A 21,349-nucleotide genomic window follows, 5' to 3' on the forward strand; every position below is an offset into this window, starting at 1 on the left:
TCATTTAATTTAACTTAGCACAATAATATATATCAAATTCTAAAGATCAACTGAGTAAAAATTTAACTGTGGAAAACACAATAACAACAACACACATCTTTGTTCATTTAGGTTTACAAATGCATATTTTATTTTGCTGAAATATTATTATTTACAGAGAGCAAAAATTCGAAATATGTAATTACAAAACATGTAGTTAAGAGTGTAAGCCTAATCTTCTTCTACACGTTATTCCTGCTTCCTATGCAGGGTCCACGTGTTACTTTTAGATGCGACTTCTTGTTAGTACTACTCCCAACCGGCCTGTCGCCTGGTCTGCCGCTGGTGGGGGGATATATTTTTGACTGTAGAGGCGTATGTTCACGGGGCCAGTTTGCCTGTTTGCGGAATGAAAAATGCCAGATAAACTGGCAGAAAAAACCCTACTGACCGCTCCCAAGACTGGCTAACTTGGCTATGCCTGAGGAAGATCCTCAAATTCCTCACATCTACAATGGGAATCTAACCTGGATCACTCCTTCCCCAGGCATATGGTTGCGAAGCGCAAAGCCACTAGGATAACCATGCGGTCTTAAGAGTGTGAACCTAATATTTCACAATATTTAGTTTACACTCTTAACATTTTCCAAAGAGTTCAATAAAGAAAATATTTGTTACTCACAAATTTCTCTTGGTTACATAACATCAAAATAGTTGGTCATGCAAATGAGTCTTAAGAGCAGATAATACCATAGTAAAACAGCTACATTACATTTGATATTGCATCAGTCTGGAAATGACACCATGCTGCCCTAATCTTCTGTGTATTCTTTTATCATCAAATATGCACAACCAAGCATATTTGACGATAAAAGACATTTTCATAAAATGTCCATAAATGTCCCAAAATGAAGAATCTTTATCGAATTGGTTCAAATATTGAAAGTCTAATTTTACCATTGATGAATTTAAATGATTAGTGAAATTTTCCCCATTATACGAATAGCCACTAATTCAGTTTCCAAAAATAGTAAATGATTATCAATGTCATACATTTTTGTTGAAAATCTCTCAGCTTCTTCATAACTGATAGAGAAAATTTTACTTTCATCAGCTCCTGTATCATCAAGTATTAGGTCCCCATCTTGGCATTTCAGAATACAACACTCACCAAGGTCCATTTCATAGTGAACTCTTCTTTGCAAGTAGTTGAGGATATTGGGACACTTCCTGCATAACTTTTCCCAAGTGGTCCTGGATAAATACATCACAATGTATGTGTCTTCTAAAATAATAATCGGTTTCCATTCTTTTAGAGCTATTTGAAGAGTTTTATCTCATGCTATTTTCTTGAAGAAAGAAATTTTCAAAGACTTTTGTGGATCAATCATTATTTTACTTTACTGCACACAAAACACCACAAAATAATATGATAGATGCATGGGATAAACACTTGCAGTAACTGAAAAGGCACTTGACTCGAAAGTTTTTTCTTTATAGCACTGTTTACCACATCCTCCTGGCCATTCCTTCAAAAATCAAACTTTCATGAAAATAACTCACTGACATGTTTTCGTATGCTTTTGGATATGATGTTGATGTGATTTTATCTTATGTTGTGAAATCGTGGGGCAAGCCTTATCTCTGTGGCTCGAATGTTATTGTAAAATCGTGGAGAGAAGGATTTTTATACAAAATACCTTATATAGTGATTTTAATCAAAAATGGAAAATCCATACTGAAAACTTGTGGTTAATTGGCAAATTTGTGAATGTTAGTAATATGGTAATTATTTTTAGTGAATTGTTAAATGGATCCACCAAAATTTTGTAAAGAACAAAGAAAGATACGTATGAATTAATTGTGACAAAAGAATTCCAAACAAAGAAATATTCTAGAAGGATTATGACCTTAGGCAATTACTATGGTGAAGGTCAAGTATGTGCAGGGGTTTCCTGCTTTAATGCAACGACAAAAATGGTGGCTGATGCAGACCCAGGAAATACCCAAAGGATTGAAATTGGTAGCAGTTTCAAGGTAAAAGGAAGAGAATAAAAAGGGGATGGAACAAGAGTTCAGGTGCTCTCCTTTTCATGCAGGTAGTAAGAAGGCTCTTTCTCGTTGGTGGTGTGTGGTACTGAGGAGCACACTTTTTTTTGGTTCTGCCATCGCCTTTACCTAGACATTGTTTTGGCTCTCAATTCTGGCCCTAGATGCAAGGAATTCCAGTGTGTCTTGCTGACTCAAGGTTGCAGATCCATGTCCTGCCAACAGACATGTGGAAGTAATAGAAGGTTCGATTATGCAGTAACGACAGTCAGTTCTGAAATTCCAGCTGCCAAGTTTTCTAAAGGTTTCCATTGATGAAATATCTTCAATATTGTAATATGCGCCCGGTAGTGAGCTATAACAGAAAGTAAAAGAAGGATCTACAATTGCTGACTATACGATCAAGTAAGGCCTTGTATTAGAAATATCTAGAAGTGAAACATGTGGAAGAGATTGCTATTGTATTGAAAATTTTGTTGGAGTTAAGATCATTAATAAGAACTCTAGGTCGTGAGTTTAATTTTGTGAAATAACCTGCTGAGTTATGTGTGTTAAGATAGAGTTAGAATATGTGAAGGTTTAGAGTGCATGATATAATTTAATGTCTGAATTAAAAATACGATGTAGTATGCTCAAATTGTTTTAGTGTATGAATAATTTAGTGGAATAATTAGTGCATTAGTCAGTTTGTTTAAAAAGGAATTGTGATGCTTGGTTGATTACTTTGAATCCAAGCTAATATTGGTGAAAAATATAGAGCCTGAGAGATATTCTGATTTTTGTATTGACCCTTTTGCACTTTCAATTAGAATGCATAAATTGTTTTGTTTGTTAAATAATTTGCCTGATTACTGCATACCAATGCACTGCTCATAAAAATCGAACCTGTATGATCTAAGGGGATAGATTACCACATCTGTAGAATTGAATTTTATCTTGCTTGTTAGAGAATTAATAATTAGAAGTATTTCCATGCTATTCTTTAGTAAGGATATTTAAATCTTATCTGAGACTCCTGATGGTGAAGTTGAAATAAAAAAAATTAATTTTCAGAAGTCAGAATTGGAAAAATATTCTTGCTCTCATAACAAACGAATTTGGATCTAACCTGAGGCAAGTTCCCAAGTTATAAAATTATGAGCACATTAATAGCATAGATACAACTTTGAGAAAGAGGGAGAGTCAAAAGGTTATGAGTAAGGATTAAGAATAAGTAACTAGTTCAAGCAACAGATAATATACTCGGAGTTGCGACTGTTAAGGTTGAAGGGAAATAAAAAATTAGGAATGAAACAATTGTAAAAATAATTTTAACAATGGCACAGAAAACAATGATATAATATAAATGACATAATATTTACAGTATTCAATATTGTTTATCCTTATTATATTAAGAATTCTTTATCCTCAAAAAGCGTTTTTGATGTAATAGCATGTGACTAGTTCTGTCAGTCATATGTCTGAAATTGTTGGGATGAAAAAAAAAAGCATCAGGTGGTGATAGTGAAAGGGTATTCGAGAAAATGACAGTTGCCTTCCCTACAATGCTTTACCTTCACCTCACTCTCCTACAGAAAATATCTGCTCAGCCAAGGGGAGATAAGCGACCTCCCCATTTGCGGATATCTTTAAGTGATGTCACCTCAAACTGATAACCAGGGAGATGAGTGAGCTCACTATTTGCATATCTTTTAGTGATGTCATCTCCAACTGATACTGAAAACTTCGGAGAAAAAAAACAAGTTTTTTTTTGTTCCAAAGTTATCACCATGTAGTTAGAAAGAATTACCTGAAAGAGTTAAAAAACAGAATTATTGGTTAATAAAATATAATCATCAGCTGAACTGGGAAATTGGTTCACTATCTCTGGACAAACTAAGAAATTAGATAATAGAATCAACATGCAACTATCAAATATTGCTCGCCAAAGGAAGAGTAAAATCAATAACATTAACGAATTTAATAGGCAGACCTGTTGTCAATTTAAATGATCTGGGTTGCCCTAAACAGGAAACAATTCGGTGTACTTTTATATGTTTTTGTGCTTATAACAATACTCAAAATTATACCTATTGGTTTAAAAATAATAAAAATGTAACTCTTAATTCTACTACAGTAACAAATTCCCACGATTAGAAATGAATAAACTTTCAGATGAGTATCATATTGTCGGAAACCAAGTGATGGGAATTCCGCAAGCATGGGAAATTATCCCTTTGAACAACAGCTCAGATTTTAGAATAAGAAGATAAAGGAACAAAAATAGAGTGTATTTTTCATTTTATTTATTTCACTAATTTCATTTAATAACATAATAACATTTCACTCAAATAAAATGTGTAAATTTAAATGAACAGCTTGGTGTTGTTGGTGTGTTACGCTAATTTCTTTTTAATTTATTATTTTTTTTTAAGTCACAGTGAATTCACACAGTTTATTTATTTTTTATTTTTATTTTGTTCAGTTATTCTGGTTAGAACTTGTATTTAAATTGACTTTTAAAAGTAAAATAGAGATAAACAATCAATCAGTAAAAAAAAAGCAATTACAAGTGAAAATACCAATTCTTAGTACAAAATGTCACAATACATTGTAATATTAACAGAATAGGATAGCAGTGGAAAAATACGGGACTCTGGAGTATAATCTTTGGAAGTTGTAACAGAGGAATTAAATTGAAGATTATAGTACCGAACCTAATATTCAGTTGAAATAAGAATAAATAATTATTTATTTGTGTTGGAAAAAATACCTAATATAATAAATGAGTTAAAATATATATAAATATCACTACTGTGAAATAAATGCCAGGATGAGAGGAAAACATTCAATTTGGTCTAATGGAAATGAGACAAACAAGGGAGTTGACACCTTTCATTCTATGCATTTGTGCATATTTGATGGTAAACTGCGGCCTTTCTAGTAAAATCATACTTAAACTTGTTTTAAAATGACACAAGGAGAAAATTATGTGAATGCCACGTACGCACCTGTGGGAATCATAGAAACCCTGGGAATTGGTACCCTTTGAACGTCAGTGTTAAAAAAGAAAAGTAAGAAACAAAAATAGAGTGTCTTCTTCACTTTATTTAATTTCTGTATATTAGATTCAGAAATACAATATTGTAAATAATATTTCAGTCAAATAAAATGTAAAATGGAAATTAACAAAGTGTACTAAAGAGCTAATATTCATTTGAAATATAAGAAATCGTTAACAAAGAGTTCCTAACCCAAACACAGAATGTCACACATAGGCACGACAAAATCCCGTTTCCAATTCAACTGTATGATGTCACTTTGGATAGAAACCGTGGGAAAAACATAGCATGACCCACATTGCGATGCAAATTAATGACAGAGTTCTAAACGTACAGAAATCCGACCTAACCTAACCCCCAGTGCGATGGAAATTAACGAAGAGTTCCAAACGGACAGAAATCTAAATGAACAAAAGTCAACTAGATTTTCATGTTATTTACAGAAATATCGTACTTTCAACCCTTGTGTTTTTTTTTTTTTTTGTGTGTGTATTGTACTGTGAATATATGGTTATATTTGAACTATTTTGGCATATCTATTTGCATTCAGAAGAGCCATTCTGGAGAAATATATAAGTTAATTTAAATTATCATTAGAATGTTTCTAGAATACATACAAAAGGTCTTGTAATCCATTTAAATCTCCGCTTATTATTTTTAAAAAATGCCATTTGGATTTTCATTCAAAAAAGAACTCATTCTTATCTCTAAAGGATGACGCCATCTCTTGACTCTAAACTCTAAACCTCAAAAATTCCAATAGCCAAAAACGTTTGTAATAAAGATAATAATAATTAGATAAAGTAATGAAGTTTAAAATATTAAAATTTGAAACAACCAAAATATTCGGATGTGTAATGTATATGAGAAAAAAAGTGTATGTCTGAGGGGACAGCAATGATAGTCTATAATTAATTATTCAGAAAATGTCTAAATGCTGCCGCCATCTCTTGACTCTAAACTAAGAATTCCCAAACTCATCTATAGACAAGAAAAACGTATGTGTCTGTTTGAGGGGGGGACAGCAATGATAGTCTATAATTAATTATTCAGAAAATGTCTAAATGCTGCCGCCATCTCTTGACTCTAAACTGAAAATTCCCATACCAATAACTGAAATGAAATACCACAAACCTATGTTGGGAAATTCGTACTGCCAACTGTAGACAACCAAAGACAAAACGTGATGTCAATGACAAATGGGGGACTCCAGCGAAATTCCAAACACACCATACTCTATCTTATCTCTAACTATCACCCACAATATCATACGCAAACAAAAACACATTACGTGATGTCACTGTGACATGTTTCTCAGAAAATTCAAAACTCATAACGTCACGATTCCTTATCTGTAACCATCACCCACAATTCCATACACGAACCAAAACACATAGTACGATGTCACTGACAGCTGGAGGCATCCAGCGATATTCCAAACATTCCATACTCTATCTTATCGCTAACCATCACCCAAACTTCCATACGCAAACCATTCACTTATCTACATCTCACAACAGCACACATCTATGACATTGACTTCGCTTCCACCATTCACCCTATCCCTAATTGGTTTAAAGTGTCCCACCACTTAATCACTTAATCCGCCTTTCCATTCGGAATATTTTTTTACATAAATTACGGAGAATGGAAGAATGCAAATAAGTGAGTTTTTAGGTCTTCCATGAGATGACCTGCACGGATGTATGCATTTAATTACATAAAGCGACTAAGAAAAATTCTTTTGATCCTAAGAAACGTTTTAAATAATTAGGATTGGTCCCTTGCGTCTTAACCGACATCTGTAATAGCTTTGTGTGTGGGGGGAGGGGGGGAAAGAACTAAATTTTGAGTGGTATCTTTTTGTCTAAAATTTCTGAGATGTTGTGATTCTGGAGTATAACCCCGGTCTTCGAAAGAAAAATCCCTACTTTGTCAAAAATCCACAAACTGTTTCCATTATCTCCCTGGTGATTTCATTAGGAACTGCATATTATAATCTAGCATTGACGGTAGTACACGTGGGATGAATTTTAAATTTAGATAAATTTGTGCATGCATGCATTGGAAATTGGCGTATGTTAAGCACATATCTGAAGTTCTTTCTCCATTCACAATAAATGTGAATGGAGAAACGGCAGAAATCAGTTCATGTTTCGTAATTATAGAATGTATCGGTAAACTAGCAGAAGGGCACTCTCCAGATGTGTAGTACTTGTACTGAATAATAATGAACAATATGAGATATTAAAGCGAGCTTCAGATATCCCGTGATAACAACTGGCATTCATTTGCTTAAATCTCATACCTGCATTTAAGAATAAAACAGTAAATAACTAAAAGGTTATCGGATATTAGTTCTGAACTATTGTATCTTTTATATTTTGGAGTATAACAAATTGTGGATATTACAAATTTATATAAAAATGTAGTGGGGTTTTTTTTGTTTTCTTTTTTGAGATTTAAACGATGAGTCAGCAATGAAGCAACAGGAAACATGTGTTAAAGACCGAATGTCTCTCTCTTTGCTATATGCTTTCTAGGTGTAAACGTGTTCCAGTGGAGTGGAATTGGCAACACCAGTTTAAAGCAGGATTTATTTTAGTTTGTCGTTCTTTTCAGAAAGAACTTTCGTTCCAAATTGAAGTTTACGATAAGAATTTTTCTCCTGATTATTCGTAAAATATTCTAAATTATTGTATCTTATAACATTTGATATTCGGATACAATTTAAACAGGCCAATCCAGAAATAATATGTTGACAATTGGATTTATATTAATAATTAGAGAATAGTGTTACGGAATGTTCTGCTACGGTAAAGAATTCACTATTTATTTATAGTTAAGTAAATTTACAAGGCAGAAGGCTTAGAAGGTTTACTAAAGATGTATTTATTTTTATAGGACTAGTTCGTTTATTTAATTTTATTTTTTTTGATATTAAACAATACTAATAATTTAGTATTTTTCCCTTTGCCTAAAGGGATTTTTCCCTTTAGGCAAAGATGAAAAAAATATTTAAATTTTCTTACTTGAATTAGGGATTTCTCGAAAGTAGGATAGAACTGCTAATTTTTGTAATTGTGTGATAATTTGTTATTTTAGGAACTGTTAGTGGTGACCATTGGGAACGAACTTTTAGTTTCGTGATTAACTTTAAAGCATGAAAAATGACTTGTGTTTGTATTTGAATGCAAAGTAATCATAAAGATAATAAGGAATTTATTTATGATAGTTAACATGAATTCATATGAATATGAAATTATTAACATGATTGTCATTAATACAAATATGAAATTAACAACGTGAATTTTATTCATTTATTTTTTGTGCTCACGCCTTCACGGCGTGAGCACAAAAAATAAATGAAAAACCAGAGTTGAAGGTAAATAAAAGAAATAATACAGGAGTGCATAAAAGAAATATATTTCTTTTTAAAAAATACAGAAATACCAGAATGGACTTTTTCAATTAAATTTGGAATAATTTTAAATTAAAAAGATGTTTTGTAATGCTTCAGTTATAAAAACAGAATTTAAGAATAAACCGCTACTTCCAATCTTGAATCCTATGATATTTGTTCTGCAAACTTATAATTATAATTACTTATAATAACAGGTTTAAATTTCCTTAAATTCTGTTTTGAAAGAACTATATTATTTATATAGTTTGTAATATTACTACCTGTTCACATTATTTCTCTGGGATTTGACTTACTAGTAGAACACTGAATGTAGATTTTTTTTAATCATCCCCAAACGTGAAATTTAGACGCTAAGAAAAATCCAATACGTAACTCTTATAGGTATATTAGAGTGAAAAAAATTCTAAGCTGCAGTAATTTAAAAATATTATCAAAATGAATAAAAAAATGATATGCCTATAATATTTTATTCTCAGTTTTGTCTGTAATATATATTAAATAGTAAACAACAATCACAGAGTAGTGAAATTCTTCAAAACACCAATATAAGTTGTTAATCGCAAATTTATATATTCGAAAGCAGTTACTAAAAATTCTTAATATATATTAGATATATTAGATTATATATATTATATATATAATATGCTTCATATCTTGATTTGCTTCCTCAGTCTTAATGCTTCTAAATAAATTCATTATTTAGAAGCCTTTTCATTCATTATTTAGAAGACTGCAAGATTCTCTGACAACATTCCATAATTGTTGCAAGAAATACGGTATGAATAAAACGACAAAGAAAATGAAAATATGCAGTAACATTGAAAACATCAACGGTATCCTGAAGAGAGAACCCTTATAACAAGCAAAACTTTTCAGCTACTTTGGCACAATTTTTTGTGAAGATGGTCAATAAAATATGGAAATAGACAACAGCATTAGTAAACCTATTTTGGTAGGAAGTCAAATGAAGAATACAATATCTACCAATAATTGTCTGAACACCCCGTGTTATTTAAAGTTATGGAATATTTCAGGTTTGTTAATAACATAAAAACAGGTATTCAGATAGTAGGAAGCAGATTTCAACTTGAATTTGGCAACTGCTACGATGAAATCGTAGCAGTTGAATACAGCCGGTATGGCGACACGACACGAATTCAATGACTTTTAGAGAGGCAACATCGTGGGCTGTCACAATTTGTGCATGTCCATACGTTCCATTGCCGTTCAACTGGAGCATCAGGAATCAAATGATGTCAGAACTGGAAGCTAAAGTTGAGCATCCGTTTCTGGCATCATTAGTGCAGGAAAACACCCAGCGTCGCCGCCGAAAATGATTGACAAGGACAGGAAGATGTTGAAACTACTGAATTCTACGGAAAGAACTCCGTTTAGTGGGTTTCCACAGAAGCGCAGCGGCATACACGCCAAACACCACTACGATCAATACAGTTGGTCTGGCCTGGTACAAAGAACGTGTGAACTGGATGGAGAAAAGCGGTTCTCTGGAGCGATGAATCAAGGTTCACCTGTTTCCAGTCTGATGGTAGGGTGTGGGTTTGGAGGCAGCCTGTCACAGGATCGCTCATGAATAATCGAAACCAGATGTCTCACCCTTTGAGATGTGTTATTGACTTCGTAATTAGTTATGTGACACTTAACAAACACTACGACAGTATTCAGTAAGGTGATGAATGCGATCTCCACGTCTGCTATGAGTCTCAACTGCGAATATTCTCTGAAACGTTGTTTGTGTAGCGTTTGGGATAAACCCAGATATTGATCCCATTCACTCCGTATAGGATCGGCCAGCTCTTATTCAGTTGAAAACCTTTTATAAATTTATTAGTGGCCTACAGAAAATTTTAATCCACATCTTTAATACATATATAATTCTTGTAATATTGTAATCAGCTCAATAGGGATAAACAAATGCAATTATACAGCTTAGAAAAAATCACCAAGCAGATAATGTTGGATACGATCAGTCTATGATGAGAAAACGATGAATCCATGAAATAATCCTGGGTAGGACTTTGGGGAGGGGAGAACGAAAAACTATTTAGTGCTTTATACAGCCTTGTAGAGAAGATGGAGTCTCTCCTCCTGGGATACATTTATCCCGATGTAAAAAAATCTTTAACCTGTTTAAGTTTTCTTTTGTTTTGTTTTTGATTAAGATTTTGTTTTCATTATAGCACACCCTATACTGGAATTTTAGACGCAAGGACGAGAAACTTGGATTCGATGAATATGTATCCTATGATATATGAAATCGCCTTTCTGAAACACATTAATGGTTTCGTTACTGCAGCTGTTGATTCTTCAATGGATTTTGCTTATTTACAAAATTCTAGCATCCTCAAGAGATTGGTAATTAGTAAAAAAATTAAAAGAAGTAAAAGCTTTACTGTAATTTTTTCCCACATATAAACTCACTGAACTTGAGTAACATCGCTGAATATCTATAAGATGCATTCTAAATCAAGAACAGATACTATAGTTCAAAATGTTTTGTTGTTCTGGTACCAATCCTTTTTCACGAAATGGAGGTTTTGAAAATTATTAAAAATAGATACTGGTGTCAGAAACTTTTTGAAATTTGTACTAGCAGTTTTCTGTAAAATGTAAATTATTTAATAAAAGCTATGTTTGAATAAATTTTATAAATGGTATTATTACATAATTTAGATAAATTTTAAATTAATAATAAAAAAAAACACTTTTTGCTCTGTGTATTAGAATATTAACACCGTCTAAAAGAGCCAATGTAATGTAATCGTTCACAAACAAACGTACATAAATATTCGGAGATATTTTTCAAATATAATGCTCATTATTATGATGCTTCATACTACACCATACTCACGAGGCTTCATAGATAATTAAGCAGTTAAATAGCAATTTTTTTAAAATATGAAAATATTATATTTTTGCAACAAATATTAAAAAATGTTTTCATCACATAATGTAAATATGAAATAACTTACAGCTAACATTTCAGAAACTTTCTATTCACGTTTTCTAAATTAGAATGCTTTATTGAAATGTAAAATTTGTTCTAAATGCCAAAAATTCCAAAATAATTAAACCGGTTTAGTTTTTTATACATAAAGCTATTTAGTATTTTAGATTTAAAACAATTTTAGTATTTTATATCTTTTATGTATATTTTTAGTATTTTTCCTTTTTTTTTTAAATTTAAGATTATTTACGTAATTATAATTTATATTTAAACCAGTAATATTTTTATATTTTTATATTAGAGTGTCCCTAAATAACATATATATATATACATTTTTAATATTTAATAACTTTTGAGATGAAATCCGCAATTCATATACCTAAAGCTTTTAATTAAATAGATATTCTTTATAACTAAAATCGGCCATGCTTTTGTTCTTCGATTCAATATATTCTTGAGAACAATCTTCTAATATATTGCTATAAGCCAAGATTCAAATCTTGTTTAGGAAGACTGAAAAAGTCTTACTGGCTTTTGACTTCAATAAATTTTGAGTTTCTTCGAACAAAATGTATACACTGACAAAAGAAAATACGCAGTTTGGGGAAATAATTCACTGCTTGACCTCAGAAGCCTATATGTTTAGGACATTCTTTCAGAAACATCTGTAAATGAGATTGATGTCATCCAATAAGCAGGTTTTCCAGTTTTGTTATCAGTTGTGTTATCTCAAAAATTTTATTGATCACGAACATTAAAGTAAATACTTCTAGAATAAAACAAAAATCCGAATCTTACTTTCAAACAGACATTGAGGTTTATTAGGAATAAGTCTCAGTATTGGAATTATTGCAGTATTTTCTTTCAACAAAATGTGGTTTCATGTCGTTACAGGTTACACAAAACATGCACTATAGGCTTTAATTCTTTCTTGGATTAGATTGACAACAATAATAATAAAATAGATTAATAATAATGAAATATTTAATATTTTTAAATATTTTATCAGAATGCCTTCTATGCGTTTATAAACATGATTTCATATGAATTAAATACTTGTTTAAATTAGAAGTGTTCCTCAGAGCATCTCATTATTCCAGGAAAAATATTTCGAGTTTCAGGCAGTCTTTAAAGCAAATTGGATTTTTTCCCTCCTATTACATAAAGGTTGTCGAGTGAATAATCTCCCGGCATTTTGTTTGTGTATCACTTCCCAATTAAATAAATTTACTTATCTTTTCTTCGTTATGTTGACGACTTGAACAAGAACGCATCATCCTAATAAAGACTCGGCCTAAAAAAAAGAAAAGAATAAGGTTAATCTGGGAATAAACATATGTTCTACATAACACTCTTAATTTAAAGAACTTTCGCATGAGAATGAAATTGCCATTTATTTGGGGTAGATACTATCATCCCTTCTGAAACGCCGCATAATCGACTTTGCCTTTTCAGTTATGAATTGCTCCTTTGTAGGATCAATCATCAATCAAATTCGGAAATGCCTCAGTTAGTATAGGCTAACCTGGTAATAAAATATTCACTTTATTTGAACAAAAAAAAGGAACAGTTATTACTAAAAAATTAGACGTGGTCTAAAAGATAATGCTAAATTTGCATTATTCCAGAATGTTCATCTGTCATAACGCTGAACTTGAACACTTCATTGAATTAGGTACAGTTTCTTTTTCCTGATTGGTTTGTAATTCTTTCTTTCTTCGTGCAAAGGATGAATGATTTAATAGATAATAATAAGACTTTATTATAAGCTCAGTCATATCTCGTGTGGATATAATAATAATAATAATAATAATAATAATAATAATAATAATAATAATAATAATAATAATAATAGGAAGAAGAAGAAGAGGCTACAATCCCATACGAACTGTACTTTCCAATGTTGTGAGAAGAAAAACCAACGTTTGCTGAAAGATAAGTGATTTCACCTCGGTAATAGGTCAGCCCTAACTCTCCTTCAGTGGAAAAGCCCATATAACGGTTCTTTGAGATTTAAGCGGTATTCGAAACCAGTTCTGTTCATCCAAACAGTTTTGTCAAATCCGTCTGAGATACGTAGGATGTATGCCGGAATGACAATGAAAAAAATAAAAATACGGATTTCTTTAAAAAAAACTGTGTCGCGAATAAAACATAATATTTTTCATGAAGAGAAGAAAAATGCTACTTGTTTGCTAAATCTGGAGTGAAAATAAACAAATGCCTCAAAAAAAAGTGATCGATTATATTAATTGCGATCTTCACGGATTGCTCTGCGGATGTTCCTCTCAAGTTGCAGAATGGATTTTTTACAACAAGGATTCAATATTTATCTCTGTTATCTACAGGTTTCCTTTTATATAGTAAGGTTTTTGTAACTGCCCCCATGCTAGAATATATTTAGAATTTGTTCAGATGTGCCTGACAGTGACGCAGAAGATCAGTGGACTAGATTGGTGTTTCTTCTATTTTCATATCACGTATTGCATCACTCTGTGTCAAATGTAGCACTTTATTATAATTGAAAACATGTGTCTTATAAATCCATATTTTTAAAAGAATAACATTTATACTATTTCCCCTAAACTACAAATAGCGCTAACATGATTTATTCAGATACCGAATTAAATATTGCATCCCACAATATTCGTTGTCTAATTAAAAATTATTTCAAACAAAATCACGTCATTTCAGGTTTTAGTAAGCGTTATGTAACAACAAACAAAATATTGCCAAATGAATAAGAAATAATAATCGACATCATCTATGTGCGGGATGTACCATTCGGAAAAATCCACTTTGAAGAATACTACAGAAAATACTCGTGTGTTTATGACTCTTATGTCGAGATGGCAGCAGTTTGTACTGCATTTTCAAGAAAGGTCTGCTTAATCCATTTACGTAATTAAAGGACATTCCTGGATTTAATGATTATTTTAATGGAATTCACGAAAAGGAAATAAGGCACCACCTAGAATATATCTGTGGAAATACTTGCAGAGGGATCACTTTGACATAAATTGTGTCCTCTGACATCGAAGTAATTTTTAACTGTGTTATACTTTTGCGTCCTCGTTTCTTCGCGTCATTGAAATACGGGAAAGATATCGGATTTGAATGACGTAACGTTCTTAACGTTTAGACAATATGCCAATTTTGAATAAATTAATGAAGTGAATCATTCTGTCTTTCGCTTCACAATATTTCGTTAATATAAATTACAGAGAATGTAGAAAAAGGGAAAATACAAATAAGTGAGTTTTCTTGATAAAATTTCCAGATGTCTGTCTTCCTTGAAATATTTTGTTTACGAAAATGTTGAAATTAATGTTAAAAAAATTTGCTATAAATATACGATAAATGTGGTATATACTATAAATATGCTATAAATAAGCTACAGATATCAAGTGTAAAATAACAGAAAACAGTTCATCTCATGTAATGAAAGGAATATGTCGGTAAGCTACCATAGAGTCACGTGATCCGTTACTCTCCAGATGTGTAGTACTTGTACTGAATATGAATGAACAATATTTCATATTAGCGAGCTATGGATATCACGTGATATCAATTCGGATTCATCTGATTAAACCTCATACTGCATTATTTAAGAATAATACGGTAAATGAATAACATTTTATCGGAAATTAATCCAGAAATTTTGTATCGCTTATTTGTTTGGGTATAGCAAACTGCGGACATTCCAAATTTATATAAAACTATCGCCATATTTGGTATTTTTACTGTGAGTTAGCTATGAGTCTACAGGTAACATGTGATTAAGTAAATGTTTGGCAGAGCCCAAATGTCTGTCTCTCTCTCTCTCTCTCTCTCTCTCTCTCTCTCTCTCTCTTTGTTATATACATTCCAGGTGTAAATGTAAAGGTATTCCTGTGTAGTGAAATAGGCAACGCTGTTTTAAAGCGGGATTCATTTTAGACGCTTAGCGACACTGAATCACGGGAAAGATGTAGTTTATTCGGCCATGGATTCGATTAATAGCAAGGCACTGGATGCATCTATCGTTAATTAACAGGTTATTTTCAGTACTCTGTGATTAAATGGGCAGTGAATATATAAAACTTTTGCTTGATTCTGAAGTTCGTTGTATATCCAAGGGCAAATTACAAGCAAGATTATTTCAATTAAGCCACGAAGTTTTATTTTTTGTAAATGAAAGTAATTCTATTTTTATATCATCCTTGTCGATGATGCATGGTTATCAAAGCTATCCGCTCTTTATTACATTTTTTTAAATTATTATTATTATTATTATTATTATTATTATTATTATTATTATTATTATTATTATTATTATTATTGTTGTTGTTCCGGGAAATTCCAAGGAGTCGACAGACTCATCGAGGGAGGCCCTAACATCATGTCAAAAACAACTATTCAACATTCACACAGTATCTATCATACCTTGCCTTGAACTCATTCACGGTCGTAGCAGCCACAACAGACTCTGGAAGCTTATTCCACTCATTCAGCACTCTCCAAGTAAAAAACCTAGCTCTAACACCCTTGTCAACCACGCTCTTGCCCAGCTTCCATGCATGGCCCCTAGTCCTCCCACCAGCAGTCATATTTTCAAAAATATCTTCTGGATCAATCTTATAAAAACCCTTCAGTAATTTGAATGTCTCAATCATATCACCCCTCCTTCGCCTATCGTCCAATTTCTGCAACCCACAAATCTTCAACCTATTCTCATAAGGTTCATTCCACAGACCTGCTGTCATCTTGGTCACTCGTCTCTGGACCCTCTCCACTTCCTCCCCATCACGAAGAAACCCTGGTGCCCATAACTGGGCACAGAAGTCCAGATGGAGTATTATCAAGGCTCGATACAGAGGAACAACAACTTGTTTGTCTCTGCATGTTAAAGTATTTTTCAGAAGCCAAGTGATTTGGTGTGCTGTTTTAGTCACTTTTGCAATGTGCCCCCTAAACTTCAACTCCCTATCCACCAACACTCCGAAATCCCTGGCCTCATCAATCTCCTGGAGTACGGTTCCACCAATTCGATATACTGCTGCTATTCTTTTCACCCCAAAGTGCATAACCTTACACTTTGCCACATTAAATTGACATCCATTTTTCCTAGCCCAGTCCTCCAAACTATCCAAATCATCCTGAAAAATTTTGACATCCTGTGCACTCACAATTGCTCTACCCAACTTTGCGTCATCAGCAAACAAGTGAACACTTCCCGTCAAATCCTTTCCAATATCATTGATGAACAAATTGAAAAGCAGTAGTCCAAGAACAGAGCCCTGCGGCACTCCACTAATCACAAGACGTCTTTTAGACTCCACTCCTGAATAAACCACTCTCTGGTCTCTCTCCTTCAACCACCCTCCTATCCATCTCACCAACCCTATATCTATCCCCATCTGCTCCAGTTTACTGATTAGGGTTACATATGGTATCCTATCAAAGGCATTGGCAAGGTCCAGTAGTATCACTGTAAACTGAAAATTAAATGCCTAAGTGTCTCTCTTAAAGGAAATGTTTTAACTGTCCTTGATGCCTACTACAAAATAAAGGTAGTCGAGAAAAATACAAACAAACTGGTGTTGTGCATTTATTTGTAAAATACCGAAAATTTTCACTTTTCCAATATTAGAATCCGTTTTAGTAGAAAATGATCTTTTTTTTTGATTCTGAGTTTCTGGAAAGAGTTAGGAAGAGCTTTTGTTATACGTTACCAATAGACGAGACTAGTGTGTTAGATGATGCGCAGTTAATATGCAACATAAGATATTCGCATGATAACAACATTCATAACGATGCTCTGTTTTGACCACCTCAAAACTCTGAAAGAGAATTTCGAAACATATTTTCCGAATAACGTTCATAAGAAATATCTGTGGGTTCGAGATCTATTTCAGGCTTATAGTCACAGAAACACCTTTCCTTATCGGGAAAAAAAAAACTGTTAATTGAGCTTTCAAGGGACAGTGGGATTAAAATGCAACTCGCTCATCTTGGTTTGGCTCGATTCTTGATCTCGTCTTCAGTGAGAAGTGAATTTCCCGAATTATCTGAAGAAGCACTGAAAATAGTCATGCAGTTTTCAACAACCTATTTTCGTGAGAAAGGATTTTCATCGCTCCTTCAAATAAAAACAAAATACAGAAATATCGTCCTAGTGTGTTTGTGCCGATCTTCCACTGAAGTTGACCAATATTGAGCCAGATATCCAGCAACTCTGCAAAGGCTGAGACGCTTAACTATCTCATTAAAATTAAGTAGTAACATAATTAGATTGTATTATTTATTTGGATTAGAGTTTCCGATTATTCTCATTACTGGTTTTGGAATTAATCCATTTCCAAAATCGGAAAAAATCGGGCAAAGTGACGTCAAGGTGAGGCTCAGCACTGTTGGCAAGGAGGATAGCTAACCACGTCCCGTTTGACAAAGTTCTGTATCTAGTACAATCGTTTGAGGGAATATGCTGATGATCACACCGAATCCGTTACATGCAGAAAACTACATCCATTCTGTCATGGATTATACAGAAACACACATCACAACGTAACGAATACAAGCAGCATACAGGACGGACATAAATAAAACCACCCCAAGATTAATCAATCTGCCAGATTTACGATGAGCACTCTTCGGCCTCTGAATAAAACACGACGGATATAATTAAACCACCATCGTAACACGATTAGTACAAATTACATATGTCGGTATATATGGCATACGGTCACTGGCGGTAAAACGTGCCCGACCACGTGGATACCACTTTGCGATTGACATCGTGATTTGGACTGTATATAGATACCGGTAATGACCTCACATAACGCAATCTCTTAAATTGTTTTTTGTTGGTCATGAAAAACTCGTCAATGAAATATGGGGATTCGAATCGGCCGAAAGTGTGTGTGTGTGTGTGTGTGTGTGTGTGTGTGTGTGTGTGTGTGTGTGTGTGTGTGTGTGTGTGTGTGTGTGTGTGTGTGTGTGTGTGTGTGTGTGTGTGTGTGTGTGTGTGTGTGTGTGTGTGTGAATGGATGGATAGATAGGGGTCATTAATAACTTTGGAATGTTCTGAGTGAAATTTTTGGGTATATGCAGGGGATGGTTTGGACATGACAAGGGATGTCATCCATGATGGAATCCACGAATGTCAATTTGGTATCAGTACTGTGTTGAATGGAGTAAGAGAAGATCAACATTTTTTACTCGTCTCTCAACGGAATTAGCGAATCGAACAATTTACATGTCGCAGATCGAATCAGAGAGTGCATCAAGATAAAAGTTGTTTGGGGGCCAGCATTATGAGTATGGGCAGATCAATCGGGATTTCATATAAAATATGAAAGTTGCTGTCAGTAGATAAATGGGGATTAAAGATAAACGTCGGTGAGGAGAGATGAATGAGGATTTCAGTGGGACAGCGCTGACTTTCCATTCCTTTGCCTATGTTACTAACAGCGCTTAAAACGTTGTTGTGTGGTAAGCTTAATGAGTGTGGGCGTATGAATGGGGATAACATATAAAATATATAAGTTGTTGTGGGCAGATATATGAGTGCATCAGCGGGACGACGTTGACATACCCATTCATTTGCCCACAGCAAATCGGAAACTGACACAGTTATTTGTTTAATAAAAATTAAAACCTCTTTTCAGTGATGATACCCTTTAATCGTTTACTTTAAACGTAATTAATTATGATTCATATGTATTCAAAACATGCTTTTAGATTTTTTATGTTATGAAAGACACAGGTTTTTTTTAAATGTTGGTAAACCCTACATACATTAAAAAATTACGTAACTTTGTTGTCTGTAGAATTTGTTCAGACATTTTACTGGTCCTTGGGCTTAGAAATGTAAAGAAAGGCTGGTGTAGCCGATTTGCCAGTATATTGGAAGGAAATGTCCGCTTTCCGGAAGGAAATCCCCACCACCTCCGTATCAGACCGACTAACTCATGTTCCAATTAAAACGTCCTAATAAATGTTCTTGACATTCTAAACGGGATTTAAACCCAAGGTTTTCCAAAACAAACACACATTGGAAATAGACTGATTTAAGAAGGATTTCCAATTGCAAATTCACATTTTGCATGTTCAAATCTGTCGCATTCTGTGACATATCCTTAAATCTTTAACAGTTTATTAACGCATACACATAACTATCTCAACACCGATTTTTAAACACCGAAATTACTCAACACAACTAATAAATTACGCCAAGAAAACCTCGAAAACTGTCCGAAGAATCCAAAAACCAAAGCAAACTTCCCATCACAAAAATCCTCAAACTTTCACACAATCAGAACACATGCAAAGCCTACAAATACATTTTCAAACACACTGATTATTAGATCGTGTTCATCACGAACCAAAATTGGCAGCAACAATTCTAAAACTTACAAAATCTCCCACACACACACAAAGAAATACCTGAACACCGCAATGTAGTTTACAAATTTCCTTGCTAACAAGACTGTGACGTCACCTACACAGGTTCCACGATCAGATCTTTATGCGTAAGACTACAGTAACAATTCCATGACTGCAACATCCCAATTCCAGAATATTTAAACAATAAAAAACGCAACAAAAAAAAAAGAAAAACAGAATAACATAAAATACAGGAAAAACAGGAATAGTAGTCCACGCTCTTGAACAGAAACATACTCCACAAATCGACAAAGCCATAGTAATAGATATACAAGATAACGAAACAACGCTTAGAATTTCGAAAACTATAGCCATAAAATGTGAAAAAATCGCAATAAACATCCACACTCCCTATGTAATCTCCGAGCGTTGGAAGCTCCAAAACATAAATATTATATCACGAATCCGACCAATAGAAAACAACACAGATACCCCCAACCCAAGAACACCAAGCTGGCATGGCACAGTCTCTACTTTTCCCATGAGTTCCGAACGACGACAAAACTTGAAACAGCTCACAGCCCGTTACTTCCTCCCTTAATTTTGTTTCATCATAATCTACCCTTCTCCTTTCCCCAAAAAAAACTTTCTTTCACCTTCATAGCATAGAATTCATACTCACAATTAAAACCCGGGTTTTAAATCCGACATACCACATCTCTTTACTTCCACATTTCCAACCCCCATTCCTTTCATTTATACTTCAGTAATATCCTAATACAACTGATGCCACTCAATAAGATGACAACCAGGAACATCCCACAAAGGCGTGTATGTCCAAGCTTATTCCTCCCTTATATTCTTCACGTATCTATATCTTTACAACATGAGTAATGCCCTAAAAGTGAATACAAATCCAATCATATAATTAATCATTATGTAGGAAAGTAACATTGAATCTTTCCAGAAATATCTCGAATGCCTAGACACTTGGGTTTCGCCTAAGTCTTTTATTATTCCTCGCTAAGCCAACTCGTGAATGCCGGTGGGTGTAATCCCGTAAGCTCTCTGGTCAACTTATTTTACGAAACTCATAATTTCTACATTCGGCTTAGAAATGATGCTATATTTGAAATCTCTTTAACTGATATAATTTCACTTCGCCGAACTGAAGCCATCTGGCTCTTTATATTAGTAAATGCAATTATACCAGCATAGAAAAAATCACTCAGCAGATAATATTAGAGAGGATCTACGATGAAGAGAAGATGAATCCAACAAACAATCGAGGGTTGGGCGTTAGAGAGAGAAGGAGGGAAAGAATGAAAAAATATTGCTTTTGCTTCTGTTTTGATTATCGCAAACACACAATTGAACGCGATAATCACCGGAAGTGTTCATCATTCATAATGAGATAAAATGGCATGCATTATACATTCATGTTTTATTCACTCAAATCTCTTACAATCGTGAAAGATTTATCTTCCATGAATGTATTTAGGAGAAGACAATAAAATATCTAGC

This window comes from Typopeltis vanoorti, chromosome 6 (genome assembly GCF_054136105.1).
Source record: "Typopeltis vanoorti isolate ZY-2024b chromosome 6, IOZ_Tvanoo_1.0, whole genome shotgun sequence".
NCBI lineage: Eukaryota > Metazoa > Arthropoda > Arachnida > Uropygi > Thelyphonidae > Typopeltis > Typopeltis vanoorti.